The sequence below is a fragment of the Dermacentor andersoni genome, chromosome 1 (genome assembly GCF_023375885.2).
Source record: "Dermacentor andersoni chromosome 1, qqDerAnde1_hic_scaffold, whole genome shotgun sequence".
Classification (NCBI taxonomy): Eukaryota; Metazoa; Arthropoda; class Arachnida; order Ixodida; family Ixodidae; genus Dermacentor; species Dermacentor andersoni.
The window spans coordinates 260,044,714-260,060,867 of record NC_092814.1 but is presented as its reverse complement, the minus strand read 5'-3'; the positions used below and the strand labels follow the sequence as shown (position 1 = coordinate 260,060,867).

At 47.3% G+C, this 16,154-nt stretch overlaps 1 protein-coding gene and 1 non-coding gene across 3 annotated transcripts in view; one reads left to right on the top strand and one right to left on the bottom strand.

Annotated features, from left to right (window-relative positions):
• Positions 1-16,154, bottom strand: part of LOC126548419 (uncharacterized) — a 115,244-nt gene that overhangs the window by 48,652 nt on the left and 50,438 nt on the right. The window lies entirely within an intron of this gene.
• On the top strand, positions 8,732-8,803 carry TRNAT-CGU (transfer RNA threonine (anticodon CGU)). Its single transcript has one exon. It is a non-coding gene; the product is annotated as a tRNA-Thr (tRNA).

Below are 16,154 nucleotides of genomic sequence, written 5' to 3'. Positions count from 1 at the left end.
TCTTTTGGCGCGCCTTCGCAGCTTTGAAGATAAAAAATATTTCGCCGGCACACGCGAGGAGTCGTCAGCACGAACTTGTTTAGCGCGTGTAAGTATTCAGGCCTTAATCGTAATAAGTTTTCATAAACAGCGCTTACTGGATATCGAAAAGTGAAGTTAAAGCCGGCGTAGGGGTCGCGCACGCACACACACACGTACACACTCACACACATACACGCACGCACACACACAAAAACGCGCGCGCACGCACACATGCGTGCATGCATGCATGCACGCTTCCTTACAAGAAGCGCCGAAGCATCGCGGTGGGTTGTGATAAGGGTGAAGAAGTTTCAGGGCCTTTTCGACGTGCGAAGTATGTAAATCTGCGACTTGAATGGCAGAGGGCTCTACGCTGCTGGAAGTTCAAACCTCGATGCTATGCGCACATTAAGGTCAACTGCATGTCATAATACACACTACATCCATGTGTAGAAGCCTCGAAGGTAACACACCACTACAGTGATTTCAGAAAAAAAGAACGTATGCGAAAGCAGCAGAAACTTTTTTATCCCACCACCGCTGTCGACGTACAGATTTTGTAACAGGTTTAGAAGCCACTGTGAGTATGACTTGAAGTGACGGGAGGTTCTCAGTCTGGCCCTTATACGTTGGCCTTAAATCGAAAGAGCTTGCGACTGCCAGGGGTGTTACAGGAGCACCGGCACTCTGCATGACAGGGAAGTCCTTGCACCACACATTTTCTCACTGTTTTACGTAGAGGGAAATCTGGCGCCATCGTATGTGGGAGTTTTCTAACGGGCGCTGTGCTGTCATGGGAATGACGGTATATGGGTGGGCGAGGCTTGTGTTGGCTGGTGTTGTACGAGAGAAAGAGAGAGATAAAAAAATCTTTATTGAAAAGTCCCTGCAGGGTTCGAAAGCGGAACGGAGAGGCTGGGAGGCTAGCCCCATAAAGCTCCTCTTTCCGTCAGACACAGGCCAGGCCTTGAACTATAGCGGCGTCCTCCGCCAGCCGGACAGTCCAGAGCTGGTCTTCTGGGCATTCGCTGAGCAGTATATAGCCTCCCACTGCTCAGGTTTATTTTATTTTAGCATTGTGGTTTATGCTGTGTCTGATATTGTTTGGAGCTGATGGGCATGCCCATATAATGTGATAATGTCCGCACGTGGTGTATTGCATGTCTTACAGTGTGATGAGTATGCTTCTGGGTGTATTCGGTGCATGGGTAGTGGCGTAGGGAAAGTGCTTGTTTGTAGAAGGCTCCATTTCTCCGTAAGTAGTCATTTGTTCGTATTGGGAAGCTGTTATTTCTTGATCTGGTTCTGGTTCTGGGGGCCGTAGTTCTGTTTGGGTCTCATCGGGGATTTCTTGTCCAGAGAGAGAGGGGCGACGCAAGTGACTCTCCCGGTGGACACTTTCTCGGGAAGCGTCGTTCGCAGCGTTGTTCCCAATTACCTCTGCATGGCCTGGCATCCAGATGAGTCGAACAGTTCTTCTGTGGGTAGGATGTGTTGCAATGAGAATTCGATATGCTTGAGATGATATAAGTCCCTTGGTGTAATTAATTACGGCTGCTTTGGAATCGGTGATGATGCATGGCGCATTGCTTGATGCGTATGCTAAAGCTATTGCAGCCACTTCCCCTTCTTCGGGGGGTTTGGTACGTATGGAGTTAGTTGTTGCGATATCCATTTTTGTACCCTTAAAAACTGCAAGTGCCATGGCTAGTTGTGACGGATACTTTGCAGCATCAATATAAGCCACATGTTCAGCGTCTTTGAGCACTTTGTTGAGTATTTGGGCTCTTGCTTTCCGTCGCTCTGCGTTATGGTTTGGGTGCATGTTCTTTGGGGTTGGGGGTATTATGAAGATCTTCCTGATGTCCGGTGGAATATCTCTCTTCAATTCCCGTCTGGTGCTGTATTGCCATCTTGTTTAGTATTGTCCGTCCAGCCTTTGTGTGCGTTAGGCGTTCATAGTGTGATGTTCTGTGTGCTTCTACAATTTCGTCCAGTATATTGCGTAATCCTAGGGCTAATAATTTTTTGTTTGTTGTGATTGGAGGAACGTGTAATGCTTATTTTAATGCTTTCCTAATCATTATGTCAATCGTGTGCTTCTCGGTATGCGTGAAATTTAAGAATGGTGCGCTATACGCTATACGGGAGATGATGAAGGCTTGTACTAGTCGAATGATATTGTTCTCTTTCATGCCGGTGTGTCTGGTAGCAATACACGAACTAAGCCGGCCCACCTGTGCCGTGAATGTCCTTAAGCGTTTGATTGTTGTGGTGTTTTTTTTTTTTTTTTTGTCACATTGTAGGTACAATTCCAGTACCCTTAGGCATGAGACTTGGGGTACGGGTATACCTTTCCAAGGCAATTCATTGTTCGTTAGTGGCTTGCGATTTTCGTTGGTATTTTGGTTTGATTAGTAGGAGCTCAGGTTCCTCCAGGGAATATGAGAGTCGTCTCGGTTCTACGTATATTGTGACTGTATTTATTGCTTCCTGCAGGGTATCCTGGATTTCGCCATCACTGCCACCCGTCACCCATAACGTTATATCATCCGCATATAAACTGCGGTCTAGGCACCGAATGTTCTCGAGTCTTCTCGGAAGATAAATGAGTGCGATGTTGAATAACATGGGTGATAGCACCGATCCTTGAGGCGTGCCTTTGTCACCCAAGTTTACAATGTTCGGCATGAGTCCTCCGATATTCAAGGTAGCAGTTCTGCCGGTAAAGAAATCCGCTATATATCGGTATGTCTTATGCCCTAAGTTTACGTTAGAAAGTTCTTCTAGTATTGCATTATGGCTTACGTTGTCAAATGCTTTCTTGAGATCCAGTTTGAGTATGGATCTTGTATCTAGCTTGGGAGCTTGATGCGGATCTATGACTTGATGGTAGAGTTGCAGCGTGATGTCTTGCTTTGAGAGTTTTAGCTTTGAGAGGAAGCTTTAGCTCGAGGGCTCCTATCTAAATACATGTAAAAGGAGAATTCGTTTTTCTCGGCAACCACTGCACCAAATTTGACGAGGTTTGTTGCATTTAAAAGACAAACTTAATATCTAGTGACTGTTGGTTTCGAATTTTTGAGTTAGTTCGTCAATTTTTTATTACAAATTGGCAAAAATCAAAAATTTTCAAAAAACGAAACTATCAGGTTTACAACTCTGTAACTCAACCACGAAAAATTATAATACAATTCTGTGAATTGAATCTAATAGTACATCTAAAGCGGACAAAATTGATATCTTACACATGAATATAAAAAAATTTAATCATAGGGAAATACAACTTTTGCAAAACCGTTGTAAGCAACGTAACAAATTCACGTAAGATGTAGAATGACATATTGAATTTGTCCGCTTTGAATGATCTAATGGATGCCGTTTACAGAACCGCGATATCAGTTCTTTAAGCAGAGCTATGAATTTGTAAACTTCGTGCTTCTATTTTTTTCAAACGGTCAAATATTTGAAAATCGTTTTAAGAAAATTCAAGCCCTAAATCGAAATTCCGCTTCCAACAGTCACTAGAATTTAACTTTCTCTTTCAAATGCAATAAATTTCATCAAAATCGGTCCAGGGGTTATCTCATAAAAACGTTTTTGCGTTTTACATGTATTTGAATAGGCCGCGTCGGAGTTGGGCCCGAGCTAAAGCTTCCTCTTAAACCAAACATATTTCTGTGTAATAATAAAGTGAAACCAGCTTTTTACTAGCCGCTTTAGTAGGAAAGGAACAACTGTGACAGACGGAATGGTGCTAGCCAGGTGCGTGACAGGCTACGGGAGCATCGCTACAATGTGATAGAAATGAGAGAGAGGTTTTTGGATGCCCACTGTAGAAATTGTACATGTAATCAGGCAGATGCCATAAGTACGGTCATGTGTAAGCCGGTATATAGTGCATGCTCAATCGTCAGCAGAAATTGTGATCAGTTAACCCGGGAAATCATCGAAGCGGAATTGATTGACAGGTGGGGTGACACCTGGACGTCGAAACCGTCCATCGCCCTTACCAGTAAGGAGCTATCCTTCTTGCGCAGAGATAGGTATTTTCTGCAGGCAGCGCACACGTGATGCGTCACAGCTTCTGTTATATATGTGGTCACTTGCTTCAAAATAAAACAATGTTGTAAGACTGCACTCGTGTGTCTCAGCCTCTTCTTCGTCCTCGTCTTGTGCGCAAAAAGCTGCATTCGCGTCTTCAAGGTGTCCTGGCTCTCTGAAAACGACGCCAATCCGAAGTCAGCATATACCGATATTCCCATGCACACAACAGCGCAGCAGCGCCAGATTTCCCTCTAGGTAATATAGTGAGAAACTCTATGACTTACACTCAAGCAATGGATTCTAAACATCTGACAAAAGTTGTGCATATCCTCGTCTATTTCTGCTGTGCATTTACAGGTGCGAGGCAAATCGAGATGCGATTTCAAGAAAAATTGAGGAGGAATGCCACCCTGTGAAAGTGGTTGACCAGCGAAGCTGCTAAGGTGGTACAAATTATGTTAGTATAGAGTTTTATTGCTATGTAACTATACATACAGTTATGTATACGCCATTCATGCGAAATACATGAAAAAATATCAGGCGCGCACTAAGTCACGCACTACGCCATACATACGCAGAGCTACCGCCATGGCTCTTTTACGACGACGCTCTAAAGACGCAAGTGTTGTCGACACAGCTGTGACGGAGCGCCGTTTAGACGCAGGTGGCCGTTAAACCGAGCCTCGACACGAGCGACGATATGCGTTGACCGGTGCGCAGTCCAAAGGAATGCACGAAAAAAAAACACGTTTGTTTGTAATTTGCGGCTGGGCATATACTTCCTAGTTAATTCGCTGAATGAAACTTGTCAGGACTAGAGTTTTATTCTATCGGACACACATGGGGCTGTCCGTCTCCCTCCCGCAGAAGTCTATGTATTGACTGCACACAGAAATTCCACAATATTTACAACTTCACTGTGAACTACGTAATTACGAAAAGTAAATGAGACTCGGCGTATTGTTAGACTCGTCTTAGCGACTAATTGTCATATAATTTTCTTCGGGATCGTTTCGATAGAACAAGAGTTACAGGCGTTTTCTGTAACCATACTCCCACCGTAGATCTCGGCATATTGTTAGACTCGTCTTAGCGGCTAATATTCATATAATTTTCTTCGGGATCGCTTCGATAGAACAAGAGTGACAGCCGTGTTCTGTAAACATATATATATAATTGCTGTCATCGCAGCATTTCACAATGCGAGGTATTCCACAACCGTTGCTGCCGGCTTCGTATTTTTTTCACCTTGTTTCTTTTTATTAAATTTAAAATGGCGAAACAAGGCCTCAAGGACAACGAGAGAAAAGTATACTCTACTACACAAGTACGTGTGTAGGAGAGTATACTTTTGTGCACCGTTATTCGCGCTGTTTGCGACAGAATGTGTGTTCAATGTAACGACCCACCATGGTTGCTTAGTGGCTATGGTGTTGGTCTGCTAAGCCCGAGATCGCGGGATCGAATCCCGGCAACAGCGGCCGCATTTCAATGGGGGTGAAAACACCTGCGTACTTAGATTTCGGTGCACGTTAAAGAACCCCAGGTGGTCCAAGTTTCCGGAGTCCCTCACTACGGTTTGCCTCATAATCAGAAAGTGGTTTCGGCATGTTAAACCCGATAATTTAATTTTTTTCAAAGTAACGAATGAAGTGCCCATCAACTACTACTGCTTACAATTAAATGAGTATGGATGGCCCGTATACGTACAGTCATGAGCAAAAGTAACGGACCCCTGTGATGGCGTGCCGAAAAGCATGCCAGCCCCACTTGGCGCCTCGCCGCTCAAGCTCCTGTGACGTATTTTCCGGTGCAGTACACATGTGCGGATGTCGTTTCGATGAATATTATAGGAACGCACTTGCGCGCTGCGCGGGAACTGGCATGAGCGGCGTGGTGCAAGGCGGCACATGCATGCTTTTCAACAAGCACTCGCAGGGGTCCGTTACTTTTGCTCACGACTGTACATAAAAAGCTCATGTCATCTACATTTGACCATCACAATCACAGTCTATACTTTCATGATCGATTGGTGGGCTTTATAACGAAGCGACGCTACGGCTGCAAGATGCGCCATAGTGGCAGGTCCCGGATTCACTTTTACTTGCTGCATGGTTCTGTAACCTGTACCTAAAGCTCGGTACGCGAGAGCCTTTTCGGTCGTCGGAATGAAACCTACGATCTCGTGTTCAGCAGTGTCTTTCCTGTTACCACTGAATTCAACAATAGGCTGCTCATCATCTCACACATATCCCGCCTCGTCTTCGCCGCCAAGGCATCTTATCCTCATGAGGGCTGCGCTACTCCAGTAACAGGATCTCCTGCAAACCATTCGCTGACACATTTGAACTCGCACATGAAGAAGAATGGAATGCGAGAGTCACTTTCTCTCGAGCCTGAAATCATACCTTCAACCTCTCTGTGATCATCATGATAGGAAAGGAATCGTTCTTTTAGCTAGAGATTTGCGAAAACGACGAGTGTCTGCGGGGCCTTTGCTGAAATATGACTGGCGTCGCCGACGAGCTCTTCAGGTTTAATTATGCAAGCGGCTGGCACAATCACACAATATCAAGAGCCATTACAGCACTGATTAAGGCAGCACTATTTATCTACAGCCGCCGCGAGTAAAACCCCCACAGGCGTGCTACACACATAAGCAAGCGAATACGACACTCCGCAAGAGCGACGACGCGACGAAGACGAGGAACAGCGACTACATACGGCTACGACTGGGAGCACTACAGCCGACTCCGAAACTCGCTTCTTCATATTTTCATTCTCGCGCACCCGTGGTCGGCACGCTGACCCCGTACTTGACTCTGACAGTGTTCTATTAGTCGTAATCACAGTCGACCAAGCGTTTGAAAGGCGTGGTCTCAAACCAGACGGCCCGGTACGCCCGAATGATTCCCCAAGTACTGCGCATACGGTGCTCCGCGGCCCGGGTGCGTGGTTGTTGCATACTTGGTAACGCACCGCTGACTGCGGCTTGCCCCGTCCCTTTCCCACCGATGAGCGTCACGCGCTGTTTCAGTTCGTTATGGAGCGTTACGCGAGCAGACCAGAAGCTCTGCTTTCCGTCTACACGGCGGTTCGCTATTTGTCCTTTTTTTTTCCCTTGCCGTTACTGCGCCTGGTTTATGCAGGCAGTGACGTAACCAGCTTTGCCGTGCTATACGTTATCGAAGCAAACGTATGCGTACCTAATGACCTTATGTTTCCGTGAAACGGTGGGCTATCGCCACGCGTTTTATACGCATATGGCTTTCCTCCTCACCCAGCTTCGTCATCGCGAAATGGTAATTTTGCTTTCAGGAGATTTCCCGCAAAGCGTATGGCAGCTAAAAAAATGACCAAGAAGGGGTGGGGGGAGACAAAGAGAAGGAAAGACAGGGAGGTTAGCTACTGTAAGTACCGGCTGGCTACCCTGTGCTGGGGAAAGGGGTAAAGGGAATAAAAGGAGAAAGAAGAAGAAGAGGAAATTGGAAAATTCACGCAGTAACGCGATACTACGCGATACAACACTCAAAGGTGATCGCACAATTCGCATGTCCTTATAAACTTCAGCAAAGCCCTTAAGGCCTTGAGTGCCGAAGCCCGTCTGGACCAGTGTCCTAGAGCTTTTTCCTCTGTAAAGGGGCGATTGTCCAGTTTTTCGCGCGGGGTCAAAGTGCCAAGAAAAGTGCTCGTGACCGCGCTCGAAATGACCAAGAAAGAGCCTCAAAAAACGCATGCAGCCCTGTGTGACGAAGGTGCTGCAGCAATAATTTAACGGCATTTGTTGTGATATATCCAACAGGTATAGTCCTCTGGCACATGGAACATTTGACTTGAGTTTGGCTTCCCTCAGCATTTTGTGCCTAATATCCTTAGCATTCTGTGGAGCAGCCACAGAAGGCGATGAATGCCCGCCACAGACTCAGGAGACGGGCACTTAAGACACGTCACAGTGGTGTCAGCTTCAGATCCCCAGGCGCAACCTAGAGCAGGTGTCACGGCTGTCCCAGCCCGAAGCCTCCGAAGACAAACTTGTGGCGGGACCACATCAAGGACACAATAAAGTTTTGTCTCCCTCTTCCGCCAGTAAGCACTGCGGAGAACGATGCAGCCACACGGGGTCACAATGCACGTATCTCTCGTCAGAGAATTGACTTCTGGGCTTGAAGGGGAGCTCAGGGTCAGGAGAAAGCGAGGCTGCTGAATTGTCAGATAAAAATGGCCAATGAGCTAGTGGGACAAGTTCTTGAGCGGACTACCGACTATAACCCTGATTCCAATGCACCGTAACGTTGAAGCAACGACTTGCTTAGCCAAATGGGAGTGAGTCATCTTATTTTCCTTACGACAGCAGTTGAAAACTCGAAACTGGGTTTGCTGCGCCCTTACATGGCGTTCTTTCCTTTACGATGTCGTCGTAATCGTAAGGCCCCTTCCTCAGCCTTAGCCAGACAAAACTTTGGCTGTGTCGGTTTAATGACTAGTGTCGGTTTATTGACTAGTTGCCGTCACCCAAAAAAGATCACGTACTCGTGACGCCTGCGGCAGTAAGGGTGTTCCACATCCGCCGCCAAGGCTTGTGAGGGGTGGCACCGGCTAAGACTGCTAGGGTTAGTTCTAGTAGTAACACATAAATACCCAAGAAAGTCGATGGGAAGACGGCGCCGCGGTAGCTCAATTGGTAGAGCATCGCACGCGTAATGCTAAGACGTGGGATCGTTCCCCACCTGCGGCATTATGTTTTTTTCATCCACTTTCAATTCCATTAATTTATAATTTCATTATTTCGATTAGTGAGCACAAGTGATTTCCCCTGTATTGTCCTTGGTGTCATTGTTTGTTGGCTTCTTATGATATGATTAACAAACATTGGGCTCCTCGGTTAAACCCCCTTCTCCTTCATTGTAACCCGGCATGCAGCACTGCGGATAAACTGAACCAAAACATGGGTAGGTGGTGATCAAATTCGTCGCTCAACCGTGTAAACATGATTGAGTGCAACAAACACCCAGATGACAACAGAAGCCGTGAGGACCTGAAGTGTCCCGACGAACGGCAGCGATTCCTTGCTGCCGTTGCTGCCGCTCATACGGTCTCGCGGCGAATGAATAGGCCCATGTCGCTGGCAAATTTTTGCAAGTATCTGAACACGCCACTACGGAACAATTGTTTTTCAACATGCTTTGAAGATTTGACTACCATACACATGCGATGGTGTTGCTTATTTTGCGCCCAAATGTGAATCAAAGAGAGAAGCACGAGCAACGACGCAGAAAACTACAGCGGGCAGCTGTCTCCTTTCCCGAGTACACTTCGCAAGGTCGCCACCAGAGGCGCATCCGTCGGCGCACACTACGCATATAATTCTAAGCTACTATATGAACTCCTGCCTTCACTGCCTCCTCTTACGATGGTAGTGTTTTAAATTGATAGCTATTTTGCAGGAGATTTCCAGCTACATTCGCGGCATCGCAATAGCTGCAGTGTAGTACCCAGTAATGGTAATCATCAGGTAGTAGTAGCGAGCGTAAATAAATAAGCATATATATTTGAATGAATCTGGCTTCGCAGCTGGTTTGGGATTGATGTTCGAACCTACTGCGACATTAGGTCTCTAGCAACTTGCGAGCGTAAGGAGGAGTAATTTCTAGTGAGTCAACCTTTGCAGTGCGTGCTGAGGTGTGTGAGATCGAAACGAACCAGCCAGAAACAGAGCTAACGACAGCAGTACCACGACAGCAATACCAGGAATAAGTGACCACGAGGTAGTGTCAGCTATTTTCACATGCAAGAAAGTCAAATTACCTAAGCTGTATCGGTGAAAATTTTTATATGGAATGGTTATTTCTGTTGCAACAGATAGAGAACTAGAACTATTCCTGCCAGTGTTTACTGACTAAAGTGCTCACCTTGACATAGCCTGTGGAATGTATTTAAGGAAAAACTTTTCTTGGTTAATAAATTTATTCTTTCAAAAACTATGTCTGTGAGAAATAGAGCGGGTAACCCTTGGATGAACAGAGTAATTGACAATTTCGATAAAAATAAATGTCGAGTGTATCCTTGTCGTGTCTAACCAGAAGGAATTATGGCGGTACATTAAAAAGAAAGAATCATATTGGCATCTCTCGAATATTAGACATTGAAGCTTTACTAAATTATGACAAGAGCAGAGTGCTTCAATATGTTTGTTCATGTGGTTGCTTTTATTCTTTTTGATGATCCTGTTGTACTATTTTACAGCGAAGCTGTTAAGGGCTGCTTTCCCCACTATCGTGTCCGCGTGTAGAAAAAAAAATCCCTAAGATAGTGCAATGCCGGGCCGACCCGCCGTGGATGTGACGCAGGTGTTAAGCACTCCCCAAAGGTGGGCCGGTCCCGAAGATATGCATTATCGGACCAACCCACGGTGGAAGTGAAGCAGGCGTTAAGCACTCCCCATACGCGGGTCGATCCGGAAGATGGTGCAATGCCGGGCCGACCCGCGGCGGAGGTGCAGTTCGCCATTAAGGGGCCCACATACAGTTTCACTGGTCATCTTTCTTCACAGAGTGGAAGGGCGCTGAGTTCTTTTAACATTTGAAATGGTCTTCTGTGTACAAATTTGATTAACATTTTGTAGCAGTGGCTGTACATATATATATTTACCCTATCCTTCTTGGAACCATAGAGGTTTTCATTATTGAACAAAGGAATAAAGCTAATTAATTAATTGATTAATTAATGGAGTGATCAATAAATTAATCATTTAATTAACTAACCAATTAAATAAATATTTAATTGGTGGACTAATTAATTAATTAATTAATTAATTAATTAAATGACAGCCGTCAGGCACCAACAATATCTGCGGAGTTCACTTGCGCTTTTCTAGAAAATTCGAACTGAGCGGCTGCTTCCTTGGCAGTGTGCTACTGCTTCATGCTGCATGGTGTTAATTTAGAGCGCGAACACAGGAGGCTACAGCCGGGACAAATGCGGTCATGTTCGCGTTTAGCTGATGAAAACAGGACATGACACGTAGGCATCTCTACATGAGATAGTGTGTTAGATTCTACGTGAACAGCTGTAACTGAACAGATTTGTAGCTGGTGTGACACTCGGGCATTGTATTTAAACGCTGAGAAATGTCATCACATTGAGTTGACAATCAAGAGGCAAATACTTGACGGATCATACTTCCTAAACAACAAATTAGTAAAAAAAATTTGGTAGGGCAAAAAATTTGGGTATTACTGTCTCGCCTGATTCACGAATTGAATGAGCTATCTGATCAGACAGTACGCATGCCTAACTTTAAATACTACATTGATAGTATCGTGTGAATCTGGTACCCTGTACCAAGTTAAGCGTTACAATGTCGTACCTTGTAAGCATGTTGTCCTGCGTCTACCTTCTTTTTACTCATGACTGGCGCTTCGCGTCCCAATTGGACATTTAGTCGTCATGTTTTCCTTTCGTAGGCGCGTTTGCTTTGTTCTTTCTTTTTTTTACATTTCCTTTATAATATTAACCCCCCTCGCCTATAATGCCCTATAGGCGCTGTATGTTTTTAATATAAATAAATAAATAAATAAATAAATAAATAAGCACAGCATAGGGAAAAAGAAGAACCAGTCAGGTTCTCCGCGAGTACAGAGAACTGCGCGCCTGAATATGCGCGTAAGTACGGGTGACTGCCTCGAGGGGAAGCGCTACAGCCTGTGAAGTCACATGTTTTAGTTTTCAGTGCTTTTCTTTTTGTTTTGCTTGGACATGTAGATAAAGAGAGGGATGGAGAAGGGGGTTGAGGGGGGTGTCGGCATGCGCAGTAGCCATCGATGGTCGTCGAAAGACTTCCAATGCACTGTCCTGGCGCCAACTTTGGTTGAACGCTTTGTTTCGCCAGCAACGAAAACGAAAGAACAACTCTGAGTGAGGCCGAGAAAATGGGACGCCAGTGCATGTGATTAGGAATTTTACTCTAAACGCACCCTCTCTAAACGTATACATACGCGAAGCGACAGCGCGTAGGTCACAACTCATCAATGCCACGCATGCGTTTGGTGAGGGACGTCTTTATTCAGTTTTTACGACGAAGTTCTATATGAGGCGATAACGTTGGCACGGGCTCGCGGGTACATTGTCGAAACAGCGTGAAACCGTGCACGGGACAAGGGATGGCAACGCGCTGACCCGCAACTAACGTTTTTTTTCCTGATGCGCGCGGAATAAACTAGAAGGGGGGCAACGGGAGGGGAAGGAAGTCTTGACAAAGTGATTTCATACCGACTGCCATTAACCAAAACCCAAGTGGACAAACGTAAAAGAGCTCAATCTCTTTATCAAACAGATTCATTGGAAGGCGTGCTAACACATGCTCTGTATGTGTATTCTATGTGCAACACGCTATAAACCTTAAATGCAAGTCAGCTCTCTGTCAGGCGTCTTCTTGCTTTGTCCCATGCTTTCGCTTCGTTTCAACTCCGATGTTGAGGGGATTTCCACAATGGTTTTCGTATGGCGGCGGTGGTGGTAACGTGTGGCGGCGTGATCGCGGTATGAAATGTCAGTCAGAGAACAGGCAGAAACACAGCCTGCGTCAGAGTCCCGAAGTGGCTGTGTGACCACGGCCTCTGCGAGAACGCCCAGTCGGACGCCGGCGTCGGGTGATGAACCATCTCTCAGCGAGCATTGCAGCCCTACAGTGGCCGTATGACCAGGCTATCGTAACGCGCAGCCGGACGCCCCGGAACATACAGCAACAAACGTCGGATATAGAGCGGAGAGCGTACAAGTATTAAGCTCGGAAATAGTGAAGCGTTTGAAAAGACTCCAGTATATAGCGAGGGATTTGCTCCGGATATGGCGAAGCGTTTACAAAACCTTGGGTAGATTTCGGGCAGTGGTAAACCAAAGCCCCTAGTACTTCTGAACTGTGCTGGAACTCCTTTGCACAGCTCCGCTGTCTTTGATGCTTGAGTTGCCCGGATTTGCAACACATCTGCGGAGGTATTTTCTTCCATTTTCACTGCAGTGAAATCGCGCAAAATCATTTTGTTTCTCATGACACGCACTAACAGTAACTGGTATTTTACGCCCTCTGCATGTACACGAAAGGTGTATACGAGACTAAGTTCTCGCCATCAGCGCTACGATGAACGAAACACGTGAATGATAACGGAACTGAGGAGGGCGGTCTGCCCGTAATGGGACAAATGTGCATTGATTGATTGATTGATTGATTGATTGATTGATTGATTGATTGATTGATTGATTGATTGATTGATTGATTGATTGATTGATTGATTGATTGATTGATTGATTGATTGTGTTTCACGTGACGCAGGGCGATAGGAAATTAATTTGAACAGAAATTCATTCCGCTCCACTTCCGTTTGCCTCCTCCTCTGCACAAGATACATCAAGGCAGCAGATAGGTACGTTATTGAACAATGTTCGTCCTAAACGGCTTTTCCTTTTCAATTTTTGCATTCTGAGGTGTGTCCACGTGAAACCGACAGCCCAGCAGCGAGATCAAAACAGGCCAAGGCCATTTCACCTCTGGCAATTTCCCTTAAACTTATCTGCTCCGCGGATGCACACTGCGCCAGAGACACGAGGAGAACGGACCTCCAAATGCATATTTTCTCCCTTTCTCTGAGCCGGCCGCCATCTTTATCGCTCTTTCTGCCTCCCCGATTCGCGCTTTTCCTCATCCTGCCGCAGTGCACGCTCGTGGCGGGAGGAGCGACCGCCGTAGCCATGTTCGGCCATGTCACGCCGCGGCGCCCGCCGGCCAACCCCTCCACCCGCCGCGAGCCTGCCCAGCTTCCAGAGGGACACGCGTCCACTTTTCCCGTTGGTCACGCCACACGGCCCTTTTTTCCATCGGCGCGTTTCCTGAGCAGCCGCTGAACGACGGCGCTCGCGAAGCACGCCGGCACGACGCTCGCACGAGCACGCGCGCACAAACACCGCGCGACGAAGCCGTCCCCTTCCTCGCTTACGTGGGCGCGCTTTCTTTCTCGTTTTGTCCCGTGCGCTTGGTGACGGCAGCGAGCGCGCGCACATACAAGTTATCCACGCATCGCAGTCTGCGAGCGGCCACGAGGAAAGCGGCCGCGCGCTTTCTGGCGTTTCGTTATTCTTCTTTACTCCGCGACCTCGTCGGCAAACTTGTCCTCTCAATATACGCGAAGCGGCTAAGGATGCCAGCGAGATGCCCGGGGCTGCGATTTGATTTCGGTCGCCGTGGGTCCTGGAGCTGCGGCGATTCCTTTGAAAACGAGCAGCAGAAGCGGCCGCTGCTGACGGTGCTAGCGCCACATCGGAGCTCGAGATACGCGGAAGAAAAGCGAAAACTAGTTGCGATCGGGCGCGGAATAAATCGCGACGCGCGGCGAGCCGCACTGCTAAGCATGCAGCACGTAAGTGCCGCTTCGTGTGTACGTGAGGGACCGAGGGAACGGCGGCTGGATTTGTGGCGACTCGGAGCACTCGCCTCCTATAAACCGATGCCTTAGCCCACGGTTCCCTTCGCCCATCTTTCCACTCGGGCACTGTGAGGCGCTCCCTTACCCTCCTCCCTTATATGTTTGACCCATATTCAGAATGTCGCGATATTCTCGCGTCCGATTAGTCGTTCATCAGGCTTACGCAGTTTACCGCAGCTGCATACTCTGAAGATTATGAGCCTGTTCCCGAGTGCTCTGTCTGTGACATGGCGTCAAATAAGGCGCCGGACATGACGTTACGAGTGTACGCATTCTCACCGCTAAGTTAAAGTTCTTCGGCTGGTACGAGGAAGGAAGATGTGGCTTGGCAAAATTTTGACATGGATATGCTAACCTGTGCACTTCTCGGCACTTGTACTGGCTCCGGCAAGGGATTAAAGCTGCTTTTGAAGCCATTCAGGAAGCAGTATTCGGCTTCGCAGCAGCGTCTTCAATGACGTCAGTAACACTGTTAAATTTCCCTCTTTCAAGGCTAGTTTCATATTGAAAAACAAAATCAGGTCAGTCGGGGCAAAGTCCGGGAAAGTGAGTGAGTGAGTGAGTGAGTGAGTGAGTGAGTGAGTGAGTGAGTGAGTGAGTGAGTGAGTGAGTGAGTGAGTGAGTGAGTGAGTGAGTGAGTGAGTGAGTGAGTGAGTGAGTGAGTGAGTGAGTGAGTGAGTGAGTGAGTGAGTGAGCGAGCGCGTGTGAGCGTGCGTGCGTGCGTGCGAGCGGCCTTTCGAGCTCTTCTTTATTGTTTATATTCTGTTATTTGTATGTAATCATAACTGATAGTATTTACGGTTCCAAAGCAGCACAGGGTGTTGGATCTGGAAGGACAATCCCAATTGCTGTCCCCCAGATTTTTGGACCTTGCCGTTGGGTGCGGGAGTTGGCCGAGGTTGAGGAGGACTTTGAGATGAAAACTGGAGGTTTATTTACATTATTTACAGTTAGAGTACAAAGAAATTAACAGTCATAAAGTCATTACGAGCCGGCAGCAACTCGGACGCTGCGGCCCGTGGCAAGAAGCTCGAAAGAGATGAATGAAGGAATGCTCTCTTACTGCTCCCGGTCTCTGGCTTTTAACCCTTTCGGTGTCTCGAAGTCACGTCACGTTCGGCCAATCGGCGAGCCCGCTCAAGTAGCGTCATTTTCGGCCGATGGTAGGCGCCCGTGCGATTGTGTCACACCCGGCGCAGAGGGTCGCTCCTTGGGCCCCAATTGTCCGAGGGCTTACGTCTCTCTGCGGTATTGCCTTGCTGGCTTGCAACTGACTTCACAAATGTGGATGGGGGGATTGCTGCCAGAGCTTCACGGTGCATTACAGCCGTCTTGCCTCGGGACCCATGTTACCTGGAACCATGCCAGGCTCCCGCTACACTTTCGAGAAGAGTCAAGCAGTGAATAGCTGCACCTTCGGCGCACGAGGTGGGGGACGCCAACTTGTTTGCACGTGCCGCGCCTCGGGAACGGGGTAGATCTGCTTCTGCGTTCCTCACTTAGGTGTGGCGCGATTCGATGTGGTCTGGTGAACTCGAAGGAGGCTCAGGAAAAGGTCCCGTATCTAACAAGGGGATGAGATACGCCGTTGTACAAGGCTCTGGATCTATT